Source organism: Alosa alosa, chromosome 1, assembly GCF_017589495.1.
Source record: "Alosa alosa isolate M-15738 ecotype Scorff River chromosome 1, AALO_Geno_1.1, whole genome shotgun sequence".
Taxonomy (NCBI): Eukaryota; Metazoa; Chordata; class Actinopteri; order Clupeiformes; family Clupeidae; genus Alosa; species Alosa alosa.
In genome coordinates, this window is record NC_063189.1 from 46,763,082 (window position 1) to 46,777,495 (window position 14,414).

Consider the following 14,414-nt stretch of genomic DNA (forward strand, 5'->3'; position numbering starts at 1 on the left):
AGAACGCAGTACTACAAACCACACAGAAATACATGATCAAACATGAACTGGTGATAATTGTAATACCAATGTCAGGACAATTAAAAAACAGCAAGAGGCTACTGTATAGGGCTAAAAGAGTGGACATAGAAAATGATGGATTTGTGAGTGTGAGAAAGTAACAGACAAGGAGAGAGAGGAAGAGAGAGTAATAGAGAGAGAAAAGATGTCTTTTTCAAGGCGAAGGGATCTATGTCCACTGGTGGCGGTGTTACACCAGCTGTTCTTATCTCCTCCAGATTAACTCCCAATTGTTCTGCACAAACAAAGGCTGCCTCTTGGGAAGTGAGCCCAGCCCCCCTAAAGGAGCCAGATGGCCGCCACTCAGAGACCCCTGACCCCACCGCTCCTTTGAGAGCGCGAGCTGCACGTGCTCAGGGCAAGACGGGGGCCACCCAGTAAAGTTCATCTCCTAAGCCAATCAGAGAGGGCAGCACCCCAAGCTTGCACATGGTCAAGAGGTGGTAGCCTACACAGACTGCTGTGTGTATTACATACGGAAGTAAAGGCTATGATGTGCAGTTTTGATGACCGAAATTAAGATTTTTATCTGACTAACCTCTTCTTGATGCAGAAAAGACTAAGTACACAAATTAGTCAACAGACTCAAAATGGATGACCATCTGATGTTTTTTTTTTTTCTTGTTGAGTGTGATCCATTTTGCATAAAGATGTAACATAAACAATGACTTTTTGCACAAGACCTCTAATGTAGATTCAGTTCAGTTTCACATCCAAATGCACTCTGCTGGGCAAACTTTGCTTTCACAGAAAGGTATTTGTTGAGGGCTCCGAAGTGTCTGTGACCTCCAGATTCTAAACAGAATTAAGGGGAGGGGTGGGTGGATGGTTGTGGACTTGCTAGCTAGGGGTGGATAAGTCACCAAGGAATGCAACCAAAGCAGGCTCTGGAGCCTTTGGTGTCCAAACACCTTGAGGGACCCAGCCGAATGTTCACTTCAGATTAGAATCTGCTAAAGATGGACAAGCTTCTGAGGTCCTCCTTGAAGCAGACATGTCTTGAGCAGACATGTCGCCAAATCATAAATCATCTCTCTTGCAGACAGATTAGGTTGACAAAGATTGCTGGCAACAGAGGCATTTATCTGGCAAGGCAAGGAAAAACTGATCAAAAAGATGAATTTTCTCGACAGCTCCTATAGGATTCTGTTCCAATCTAGTTTAGAAGAACTAAAGAAAGTGATTTACCCAAGGAGAACATTCTTAACTATAGCCTAGGTTACCAATTTAGTCCTGTTCTGATCAAATCAGCATTCTGGTAAGACTAACGTGTAGGCTACAGAGACTTTCCTGGTGATTTGGTGGTAGGCTGTATATGTGGATTTACAGAGAATATTTATATTTCTAAGGATAGCCAATCGATCACTGGCACATAATTACACACTGCATTGTCTTAAATGCTTAGTAATTTATGAAATATTATAAATGGCGCGATTTCTATTCTGAGAAAATGTCCAGCCCTTAGCAGTCTGGCAAAAACTAAAGCTGAATAAAAGGGAAACAGCGCTACTACACACACTCAACCCTATCGGAAAAAGTCACTTATTTGCAAATGACACATCAAACTCTCATTCATTGAAGTCAAGGAGATCCCATCAGTCAAGAGGCGTTCATAACGGCAACGGGTCTAATACATTTTGGTCGATATGGCAAAAATGTGCAAAAAGTAATTTTGAAAACATAAAACTTACAGTGTGCGATGTTCACAGAACTTCAAATGTGGCGTAATGCGTAGAGAGATCTGATCAGTCGACCTCGATTCATTCCGTGCCGAACGCACTTTCTTCCTTGCACCGGTTGGGTAGGAGGTTCGGCGTGACGTCAAAGAACGAACTGTCTGTAGCCTACCATTTGGTTGAGTGGAAGGTGAGGAACATTTTGGCCAAACGTTTAGTTCGACTCAAGACATTAAGAAGCCAATTAGAATACATTCTGTTCTGTCCCATATTTTGCAAAGGGAGAATGTAAATGGAGGAGCTAAACACAGAAATGTTTTAAGGTTAAACGTTAGCTAGTTTAGACTGGCCATAATTAGCCTAGGCGACTAAACTCCCTATTTTGTCCCTATTCCCCAGTGTTAACAGACCTCACCACCAATATGCCTACTGGCCCAATAAGAGCATATAATCCATTAATCATTTGAATCAGAAAACCATACTTGTTTACAGGCTATATGTGATTATTCTCAGCTACCCTTTAACATATCATAATCAAACATGGTACATAGATTCATGACATCATCCTGGGGATACCACAAAAAATGGTGACCTTTGACCTCTGTGTTTAAACTGTTTATTACATTTAAAGTGTATTACATTATTGGGAAATGCACTTTATTAAATTATCAGGAAGTTATTACATTTTCAATGGATTCAAGTGCAAATTTTTATTACATTATCGTGGTTATTACATTATCAGGTTCTACACATGTACAGTACACCCCTTTACCGGCATGTTAACCCAGAGTAAGTGGTAAACCTGGGATTTCAGTTCCAAAACATTTAAAAATGATCAGGCTACTGGGGGATAGAGGTTGGACATAGCGTTGTCTGGTGATCTAGCTCAACTCGTTTCACTAATGCCAATCCAGGATGAGTAGGAGCGACTAGGATAAGCCAGGTAAGTAATTCAGGATACATGTGCGTTCTCGTTTCTCCCCCAAAGAAATTGGTTGGAATAAATGAGACACGGAAAATAGTGTCATTCACACAAGGTGAACAACCGCTTTTCATACAGACTAACAATGAAGTAAAGTTTTCCTTTTTTGAATGGGGAATCATGGCTATTTCTGTAAAAACAGCAGGAGTAGCTGTGGTAGACTAACTGAATGCAAATGGGTGCATGCATAAGAAGAAATCTGATGGCCAGTCCCACAGGCATTCTGAGGAAACTGCAGGAAGCGCTTGCCACTGCAAAGATGCACGTAGTATGACTATACAGTATACCTTTTTTTAACCAAATTAGTTGAAAACACCTTCAAAAAATTGCCCTTCCACTTTCAATCAACTTTTACAGTAGGCTATTCATCAACAAAAGAAACAAACAATGAGTATGCCTATGTTAATAATTAAAAGGCTACCATAATTGAAATGATAACCATGGTATTAGGCAGACAATCTGTTGTGTTTTGCAAGTAAATACATGTAGCAAATAGTATACAAATGGAATAAATCTCTTAAAAAAGAAATCCCCATAGTAATTTATGTGCCATCTCTTTTGTGAAACGAATTCATCCAGGATAACCAAAAAATCCCAGCTTAATCCTCTATCTAGGTTTTGTGAAATACCCCTCTGGTCTCTGAAGATGATGTAATGCGGCTATCCTTCCTTACTGAGTGCGAATTTGTGAGTTGAGAATTTCTGTGATGAATCTTGTTTGTGCTATGATGTGCTTTGATGTTTCAATTGATTGTTGATCTCTAGTTGAGATATCCTGCCTTTGGAGGCACACATGAGAATGGGCATTGGCTTAATATTTACATATTCCACAGTGCTTTAGTTGGAAATTAATATCTTAAATCTTAAAATACTCAATGCATTTTTTAATTAATTACATACAGTATATAATAACAAAGCAAAAGCAGGTTGGTCCACCGTAACAGAACAAAAGAAAGTTGTCCATAGACCTGCAAGATAAGAATGGGAAATGCTCAAATGTGTTGAAGGACATAAATGTGTTGAAGGACATAAGAAAATCGCTGCTGCATTGAAAGCATGATATCGTCATTATTCCTGAAGATGTCGGTTTGTACCAGTTAAAGAATTTACAAACACCCTTGGATCCGACCGCCCAGCCCAACTGACAGAGCCAAAAATCCTATGGTCTTCATCAGGCAGTGCCAGAAAATGGTTGTGCAACACATCCCTTCTAAACTGGCTGAGCAAAGATGCTGAGAAGAATGGGATAAAGTTCCAATTAAAGGTACCCGAAGCTTGCAGAATCATTCCTTAGACAACTTGAAGCTGCCATCACTGACTGCCAAAGTGCTCGCACTACCCAAAGGAATGACATACATACTTATGTAGGCTAAATGTAATATTCAATTGAAAAAACAAACAAACCAAAAGAAACAAAAAGGCACACAAACAACATATGCCTTTGCTGTCACTTTATGAAGATTTATGATACATTTATAAATTGATTTCAAGATTCATATTATCTAATTTTTGAGAATAAATCACCTTTAATTTGATGACATTTCAGATGATGTCTGTGCAGCAGCTTTAATCTTATCATGTTTAAATCTGCATTGTGCTTGTAAACCAGAGCACAACATGAGTTTGAAGCCTAAGATCTTTTCATATCAATAAGTAAACAGCCCCTACTTGAGTGTATCGAGATGGCAGCGTGCTTCCAGCTACAGAATCTTATGTAGTTTTTCCCCAGTCAGCAGCGCCCACTACTGCCAAGTCAGGGCACTTCACTCCAGTCTCCAGATTAAAAACGATAGACCTCATTGATAGACTACGCCACTGTATGTATGCATGCATGTCTGTGTGCATGTGTTGCTGTGTAATACCATCAGAAAGCACCCTTTTACATGAAGCCATTGCATCTTTTCAAATGGATGTACAGAATGGCCCTAGTTTTGTGTGCACAGTATCACAGAGCCTTGCTTTTTCATTAGGGGAAAAATTATCAGGGAAAAACAAATCTGATGAACTGTCTAGGAGTAGCCAAGACCAGTGAAAAAGCCACGGTTTCTGTTGCCAGATAGATGCGCAATGCCAAATATGCACTGTAGGCATGTGAATATTATCATTACCATAATAATCAATAACATGTGCAGTTTGAGCAATGTCAATGCATGTCAATTTTTGATACATTTCCTGTTTATGTGATGAAATATTCAAATTCATCATATGACCATATTATAACCTAGCAAAATGACATGACATGAATCGGATCAAGCGCATAAAATTCTAAATACCTCACTACCTCTTGGGCGTGACTAATGCAGTATACAAAAGTCGTTCATCTTGGGAAGTTACACACCTACCAAATTTGGTGTGTGTAGCTCCGAGGTTATGCTAGACTTTTTTTTGGCCGGATAAAATGTCCAGAAATAGCCTATTCTTGAATTGCCCCTTGGGGATCAATAAAGTATCTATCTATCTATCTATCTATCTATCTATTCCAGAATATTGTAATATACAGAAAATCTGATAGATTGTTTTAAATAGCCACAGTTGCCTATACATTTAAACAGCACTTACAGTAATCACAATGTCAAATGTTAAAACTTGTGTCTCACAGATAGATGGCTTAGAATCTTTTCTTCGTATTTATCCATATTATTTAGGCTATGCCCACACCCACTCCTTGCCATAAATGCACATACATGGAACAGCTTGGTATGAGTCATTAGGTTGCAGAATTATATTTGAGAAATGTATCGTGGAGAAACATTAAGATCACTACAAATTGTATCTGCTTTATTGATGGTTTTTGATAGTTAAGCCTTTAATCGTTTACACAGTCAACCGTCTGCTGCTGTGTCTGGCCCCCCTCCTGGTGACGGAGCCTTTGTGGTTCTCTCTGGTACTCCAGAAATTAGCTTCCCGCTCGGCCTCCTCCTTCCTGTCTCCAACCTCTGGCCTCAAGACACTCTCCTTTTCTCCTTTGTCTTTCAGTCCTATGAAGCTAAACATAATGGGGGAACAATTTATTAAAATTCTGAACCATTTTGATGTTTTAAATGTGAGCATACTTTTTACGTAGCCCACTTATTGCTCCGAGCTCAAGTTGGTTCTGGTGATACAAGGCTACTTCTTACACTCAATAAGAGCAGATGTCTTCTACTCACCCAGAGTCGAGTCCACTTTATCTAGGAGACTGTTGAGCACAGCTTTCACATCGTCATCCCTCTGTTCATTTCTCTGTCTTCCAACTCTTTGTCCAAGAATGCATCAAGGTCATGAAGAACATTTAGGACGTCTTGTGGGATCTCAATGGGCAGAGTTAGTCCTTCTGCCCTTTCCCTAGCCCTCTTGTCCAGACCAGTTCTGCTGTTCTCAACCTGCTTCAGCTCCTTTATTAGGAGCTTTTGAAGTTCCTTTTTGGTCTTTTTGTTTTTATTTTCATCCATGTCTTGTCCATGTCCATCAACGTTAACCCCCAAATCCTCCAGCTCCCTCTTCAGTTCCTCCAGTCTGTATTTGTTCACACGCTTTTTAATGGCTCTATCTGAACTGTGCTCATCCTGCCGTGCTGCTAGGCAGCAGGCTAAGAACCAGCAGAACCATTACATTAATACACAGGATTAGATGTTAAAATCCCTTGTGCCAAAATCCAAGGTAAAAGCACATTCAGAAGCCCCTGCTCAAGTTTAACTTTAAAAAGCACACTACCCACAAATCCGCCAACAAATGGTCACAAACACAATACAAATGTCCCATCCAACAGCAGTATATAGTATGCATCAAATAAAAAAAAAAATCAAAGTCCGAAAATCAATTTATCAACAAATCTAAAACCAGCCAACTTCTACACAAACTCAAGAAAGAGTGAACAAAAGTTCCTGTTTACCCTGTGCTATGTGTGTCTAACATTCTGATGTTGCCTAGCCACCTTTGTGATCCTAAACGGAATGGTATGATACAAGACTATTGTTACCAGTTAAATGCATCATTCAATGGAATCTTTGTGAAAGGTGGTAAATTAGATACAAGATACAAGGAAGTTTATTGTCACATGCATACAGTTACTGGAAGTAAGAAATGCAGTGAAATTATGTCTGGTGTCAGCCTATTTGTGCAAAGTGTGGGGTAAAAGTGCAGTAGAAGAGGGGTTTAGTAGATTAAGTGGCAAGGGCTGCATAAGAAAGGTGAGGGAGGATAGGAATTGGGGGGGGGGGCACCAACAAGGAGATGTAAATCAACAAGTAAATTAGATGTACCGCATAGCGGTATAAAATATGACCACCGCTCAGTCCTGTATATCCATTCCACGAAGCCTACTGACGCTGCAAAGGTGAATAGATTTGTAGCACTTGCCAAAAAATTTGTAGCATTGTTATAAAACCTTTAAAATATCTAAACAATCACAAGTAGGGCAGTTCATCACAGTCCATCCATTGCAACTGGACTGATGAAAGGTACACCTGTAGGCTACATTGTATTTGGGAAAAGCAGCATAATGTATTTATTTATTTATTATTAAACAAAACAATCCCTGTCAGTTCCATGCAGTTTTCAACAGCTATCAAGAAGAGAGGTCATGTCATGGATTTTTGTGAATGTTTCTTCTTCTAAATATGCACAAGTTTAGTCATCTAGTTCATATGATATTCAGCTTTATTGTCAATGCACAAAATGAATACCAGTAGTCTAAAATAAAATGCCGTTTTACCCAGTGGTGCATATAACTGACATGTCCAAAAGGGCCTTCATGAAATGCGTTGCTAGACTGTTCATACACATTTTAACGGGCCAAGTTTAAGAGCTACTGTCCGTTATTGTTTGTGAAAATAATCTGCTGATTCATGTTCCCTTGCATTTTGCAACTATGAGGTCCAGCTCAATCTTTTAAGAAATTGAAAAGGAATCGCCGGCAGATCAGGCTGAGTTCACCCAGCCTAGTCCATGGTAGGCGCCCGATAGAAATATTGTTTAATTTTGCGATTGAGATATCCACGCACTGCCACCCCCCCTGCGACGTGTTCGCCCCCAGTTTCAGAGCTATTCTAAATGCAAAAATGCATAGAGGGAGTTATGACAAAACCGTGACTGTTAACAAACTATAAGCTATATAAAGGTAGGCCCTATGCTAGGCCTATTACACAACATAAATTGTCACTAGGCTATGCTGGCTTAATTCAAATAAAATCTCCTTTGGGAACCAATGGCTTACAGTATCAAGCGGACTTAAGCTGCCACCTCTTGGTGAAAAGTTAATAGTTTTGCATATCAGTAGTAATACATTTCACGCAGCTGTGTGAATCACGGAAAGCGACACTTCTAAATATAACCCAACCCACTGTACAGTAGCTCAAGGTCTGTGGCTAAAGCAGCCATAATGAACGCGTTATCATTGTTTGGATACTTCACACACACGTGTTTTTTAATCGCATAGACTACTACTACCAAGCTGGAATCAAAGCACATCGACTCCCCTCTCACACCCTAAACACGCACTTCGAACAAACAAAAAACGTCTCAGTCTCACGGTATAGCCATAGGCAAAACTGTATTGGACCGGTGTAACGTTGGTACTAAATCATCTATCGCAAAGAATGATTTTTGTAGCACGTGCAACAAATATGTGTAGGTACAGCCCTGCCCTATACATCTATCAACGTGCGCTCTAAAACATTTGGTTTAAATGGAGATGTAGATCACGGGTGAGTTAATAAATCTACATTGCGGCGAGTTTACACAAATTATTCACTTTGACAAATTTATGTAGTTTCTAGTTACTTTACTTTGAGCCATGCTCTTCCTTACATGAATCACCTTTGAAAATAGAGGATTGAAGTAGCCTATATGGGTGTTTGGGAATGAACGTTGACTCAGATGCTTTTTGAGACTTTGAGCTAAATGTCCCAGCCCGGTGTTTAGGATGCATCATAGACAGGTTATCTTTCAGGTAGCCTATATTTTCCATTAGAAAAGCATCATGTTAGCGAACGTGTTGTGGCTAACTCATTTAGCTCCTGTTAGTAGCCTACTAACAGGAGCTAAGTCCTGCTAACAGGAGCTAACGTCTCCTATACACAGCTGCGTGTGTTGCGTTGCTGGAGACGCATCCCATTCACTTTACATGGGCTCACGTCATCCGTTGCCGAACTGAATTGTGGGTCCGCTATGTCGTCGCTTCTCCGCCCGCCGCGTTGAGAAGTTCAGCTGTTGCTGCACCGACAGACGGCACCGGCCAATCAAGCCAATCGACGGACGGCACCAACCAATCAAATTACGGTTTTACTTCAAGTCATTTGCATAGCTACCGTCGGGAACACCCACTGGAATGCGTTGACGGAACGCAACTGTGTGTAGGAGCCGTAAGTGAGTTAGCCACAACACGTTCGCTACGTGATGGTTTTCCAGTCATAAGCAAATGAGATGACAGTCGAAAGATGCAATTAGTGCTGTTATCAGTTTTCTTGGTAGCCTATAACCGCATTTATGGTTTTCTACAAATACATCAATAATCAAATTGGCCTCCATCACTCAACCAATGCTAACGGTAACATTATTTTACCTAGGCTATTGATATAATTTAAGATTAACGTAGCCTACCTGCAGTAAAAACCAAGCATGTCCGATAAACATTCTCAGATTTATTTCGGCTTCAAGAAGAAATGGGAATTACATGTCATGCAGAAATCATCCTACCCTTATTAGACGTTCTCTGCGGTAAACTACAGTCTTGTCCTTGTAGGAAGCGTAGTCTTTCCAACCCACTTTAGATTAACTTCCAACAAAATTACGTCTCACTGCAACGATGCGCCATCTGGTGGACAAACGACTATGTGACGCCAATACTGGAAATGCAGCCAAATTATTATGATGAATATTTGGTTTTCCTTTAATCCTACTGAATTTGTAATTATGTATCGGCCGTTGTAATTGCCGATACTGATGGTATGTGTGTGCCTGTGTGTGTGTGTGTCACTAAATGTACACATAACTTAATTTTTTTAGACCCCCCCCATGGATGAAATTCTACGAAACTTGGCATACCCCCAGAGAATATTGAACACGCTAAGAAAAAGCACTAAGGCAAGGAAAGGGAAGGAACAAGCTGGAATCCGTAAGTAGTTACGAGTAGTAAGAGAGTTATCCTTTCTATCTGTGCAAGCTAGTAGCCTACATATTGATGGGCTATAAAAAGGTTTTTCATTACCAAGGTGTCACACAAGAAACATTTCATGATGGATAAAAGCAAAAAGCTCTCCCAAGACTTTTGCAACCTTATTGTTACAAAACATATCAATGAAACTGGTTACAGATGCATTTCAAAACTTCAGAATCTTCCAGTAAGCAGCATGGGAGCCATTATCTGCAAGTGCAGGAACATCACTGCATCATCAACTGGCCATGCACAGGATCTCCTCGCAATATTTCTGACCAGGGAGTCAGAAGGATAGTCAATTCCAAGAGCCAAGGACCACTCAGAGAAAGCTCCAGAAAGACTTGAAGGCAGCCAATTCAATTAAATTCAATTAAACAGTTCTGGAAGTAACTAAAGATCAGGATTCACAAGAGGGACCCCTGGAATCTGTTTAGAACAATGGGCCAAAATCACACCTGATACTGTGACTAATATATTTTGTCATTCAGGAAATGTCTTGAAGCTGTCATTACAAACAAAGGCTTTTCCACAAAGTATTGAAGAAATTTCAGTTGGCACGTTCAATACTTTTTTCCTGTGTCATTCCACTTTATTACACATAAATCTTATGTTTGGATTTTTTTATATGTGTGTTAATGTAATGTGTGGTGAAAATTTCGAATAGACTCACTGGAAGTTTAGGCTAATTACTGAAAAAAAAGAAATGTGTTCAATACTTATTTCCACCATATATTTATTTTACCTGAACATTTTAACTTCCAAATTAAATGTCAAAATGACTTAACTTTAACGAAATTTAAAGTTTGACTGACTGGATTTTGTATACAAAACATAGTGAAAACTGTCTAAGGTCACTCTCACTCTCCCTTGCTAAAGAGCTAAATGGTTTAGTCCGCCTGCACGATTCATAAAGTAGGCCTAGTCTATCTTTTGTTTATTTAGTTAGAGCATCGCTAGTAGTGGACCGCTAATTGTTGTGCTGCTGGTGCAATGTCTTTCTACAAGAAAGCCAACCAAAAACAAAGGCCAAAACAGGAAAAAGAGACATCAAAATGAGGGGAAACAACTGCTAATAAACTTCTTTCCAAAGAAAGGTGAGCACAAACGTCAAAACTAGGGCTGATTAATTTTGATTAATTAATTTGAGAAAAAATAACTGATTAAAAAAATTAGTGCAGATTAATCGATTCCTTATGACCTTTGACCCGAGCCGTTCTAGTCAGTAAAAATTAGACTGTAAAATGAAGGAGAGAAGAAAACGTGCTGCCTGGATCATTGATTGGAACATTTACTTTTAAAAAAACGCTCTGATGGTGTTGATAAAAACAAAGTGTTGAAAATAAAGTCCTTTGCAATGTCTGCAGCAAGGAATTTGCATATCACCGGAGTTCATCAACTCTATAGTCGCACATCAATGCAAAGGAATAAGTGTTGACATTGAGGGGAGTGTTAATTTATTTTCATTGTGTCCCCTAGGTTATATCTGTGGCCTGAAATGCCTTGTATGTGAAGAAAAAACTTCTTCCCGAAGCAGTTTTGAATTTATTTCCTCAGCATATTAGGTCATATCATAGATTATTATGGCCGTTATTTGAACAGTGAAAATAATAATAAGAGTTTTTGAACTTTTATGTCACTAATGCTGATTATTCAATGATTCATTTGAATTTAAATATTTAAAATACTTTCACAGCAAAAATTATATATGCGATTAATTTAGATTAATTAATCACAGAGTATGTAATTAATTAGATTTTTTTTTTTTATCGATTGACAGCCCTAGTCAAAACATGAAATCCCATGGTGTTTGCTTGAATATCTCCGCAATCATTAGTGCTAAAATGAACTGAGACAACCCATTGAAATAGCGGAAAATACACTTTCATAGGTTAGGCTACACATGTAGGGTAATCTGAATGATGCATCTTGTGATCCAGCTCCATCTCCATCACTTTCAGAAAGACTGCAGGGCGCCAGCTTGATTCAGTCCTGTTGTAGGCTACATGCTGATCATTATCACTAGGCTAGTGGTTTAGGGCACGATTTTTTTCTCTCCCTTTTCTGTTTTCGTTAGTCTTAACTTTTTTTTACTCAAGTAACGGATGGTATTTTTGATGTAGCGAAGTACACTCAAAATGTAATCAAGTAAAATTTTAAATACCGATTTTATAAACTACTTAAAAAATACAAAATACACAGAAAAACTACTCAATACAGTAACGTGAGTAAATGTATTTCATTACTTTCCACCTCTGGCAAGGGCGCGGGAAGGGGGGTGCTGAGGGTGCTGCAGCACCCACTGCTGGCAGGAGATAGATTTTTTAAAAATATTATATATATTTTTAAATAATTACTAATTCGCTGTCTGACATTATTTATATTTTTGTATGTGAAATGATGAGTCAAATAGCAAAAAAGGGTTATGGATAGGTTCGAATATAGGCTACTAAAAGCCTACAGGCTACAGTTATAGTAATCAATGTGAACGTGAGTCAGTTACTGTAAGAACCGTAGCGTGGTAATCGTCGGACATCCATTATTTTTGTTATTCAGCACCCCTGGTCAAAAATAGGTTCCCGCGCGCCTGACCTCTGGTCAAATCCATGGGAGCGAATGGTCTCACCTAAGGAAGTGGTGTAAATAGAGAAAAGCAAGGGTCCTAATACTGATCCCTGAGGCACACCTGTAGTGAGGTCATGAGACTTAGATACACGTCCCTGCCAAAATACGTTGAAAGAACGCCCTTTAAGGTAAGATTCAAACCAGTCAAGAGCTTTTCCAGAAATTCCCAGTTCAGATAGTATAGAAAGGAGAATGTCATGGTTAACAGTATCAAAGGCTGCAGATAAATCTAGTAGAATTAATACTGATGACTGATCAGAGGACTTAGCTACTCTCTATGCTTCAGTCACAGACAGAAGAGCAGTTTCAGTAGAATGACCACTCTTGAAACCAGACTGCATAGGGTCTAGTAGATTATTCTGATGAAGAAAGTCACAAACTTGCTTGAAGACCACTTCCTCCAAAACCTTTGACAAGAAAGGAAGAAGGGAGACAGGTCTGTAGTTCTTCACCTCAGTTGGATTAAGTGTACTTTTCTTTAGCAGAGGTGTAACCCTAGCCTGTTTAAGTCAAAGTCAAAGTCAAAGTCTGCTTTATTGTCAATTTCTTCTCATGTCAAGTATACAAAGAGATCGAAATTGCGTTTCCTACTATCCCACGGTGGAGACAAGACATATTTTACCAATTAGGTCCACAGACAAACATAACATTCAAGTAAACAATATAAAAAGTAAAAATAAGAAGGCACATACAATGAAGAAATAAGAGCAGCAAAATTTGGTAGAAATTGTGCAATTGTGCATACAGTAGACAGTCAATATAATAGTGCAAAAGTCAGGCCAATAAATGGCTGAGGTAGTTTTGTTTGACCTAAGTATGCAAGTGGCATAGTGGTGCAAGTTATGTAAGAGCAGCAGAAGTGTGTTCAGAAGTGTTCAGGACAACAGGACAACAACAACAAGTTGCAAGTGTGCAAGTGTACAAGTGGAGTAGTGCAAGTGGAGTAGTGCAAGGCAGCCATTGTGGGTCTAAACGTCCAGGATGTTATGTAGCTAAGGGTGGAGGGGGGAGAGAGTTCAGGATCCTAATAGCCTGGTGTATGAAGCTGTTGGTGAGTCTGGTGGTGCGGGAGCGCAGGCTTCTGTACCTCTTCCCAGAGGGCAGTAGATCAAACAAATTGTGAGCGGGGTGACTTGCATCATTCACAATTGTGGTCGCCTTGCGGGTGAGGTGGGAGGTGTAAATGTCCTTCAGGGAGGGGAGTGAAGCACCAATAAACCTTCCAGCTGTGTTCACTATGCGCTGCAGGGTTTAAAAGAATAAGGACTTATTCCAGAACTGAGTGAAGCATTAAATACATGTGGGACTGCTGGTAGAACAGCGGGTGAGATAGACTGTAGAAGAGTGGACGGGACAGGATCCAATGGGCATGTAGTTGGACAACTTCGCTGAAGCAATTGAGAGACTGCTTCCTCATCAAGAGGAGAAAGAGTCCAATGATGCTGTCATACTAACACAAGGCAAAGCCCTCCTTATAGGTGCATCAAACTGAGCACTTATTTTAGCAACTTTTTCAGTGAAAAATGTTGCAAAGTCATCTGCTGACAGTGAAGTAGTTGATGATGGTGGTGGAGGATTGAGAAGAGATTTGAAAGTAGAAAAAAGTTTTCTACTGTCAGTGGCACTCTCAGTCTTGCTTTGATAGAATGCCTTTTTTGCAAGTGTAACAGTGGATGAAAAGGATGAGAACCTGATAAAGTGATGATCCGATACATGTAATGTATTAACCAAAAAGTTATTATTTTCAGTTACACGCTCAATTTAAATTTAGATATTTGACATTAATAAATGAGTCAACTATCCAAAATATATGTATATTGTAGCGTCGGTGGATGTACATGTTTAACGTTGAATGAGTGTCTCCCAGAATGCAGTGCGAGTGAATGCTATAAAGTGTAATGTCGGTTATAATAGTTGTAGTTACGTTTACCATATTGTG